Source organism: Trypanosoma equiperdum (genome assembly GCF_001457755.1).
Source record: "Trypanosoma equiperdum strain OVI genome assembly, contig: ctg_869, whole genome shotgun sequence".
NCBI lineage: Eukaryota > Euglenozoa > Kinetoplastea > Trypanosomatida > Trypanosomatidae > Trypanosoma > Trypanosoma equiperdum.
This window is the reverse complement of record NW_027124830.1, coordinates 1,769-2,141: the sequence shown is the minus strand read 5'-3', so window position 1 is coordinate 2,141 and position 373 is coordinate 1,769.

The following is a 373-nucleotide window of genomic DNA, read 5'->3' as shown; positions in this document are numbered from 1 at the left end:
AGCTCAGTCAACAAATCCGTAACATTTTTCACGTGCAACTCCGTTTTGGTAGTTATTGTTTCGTTGCACAAGTGTCCCTTAACCACTTCATTTCGTAAAGACTCGTGATCCTCAACCAATTCATTCAAAGTTTTTTCGTTGCTGCAGTTCCAAAAGTTTCGCCTTATACGATAATCCAAAGAATCACAAAATATCCACTTCTTTTCAGTGTCAAAAAATTCCTCCCCACCCTTCGAAGAGAGGTTTTTCAGATTGTCCGTCTTTCCCTCGTTCATCCACTTTGTATAATAGCAGGGATCATCGCTCGCCCATGCGTTTAAGCAAGATATCAGCAACAAAACTCCAAATAGCATTCGCATCTTCCTAACGGTCT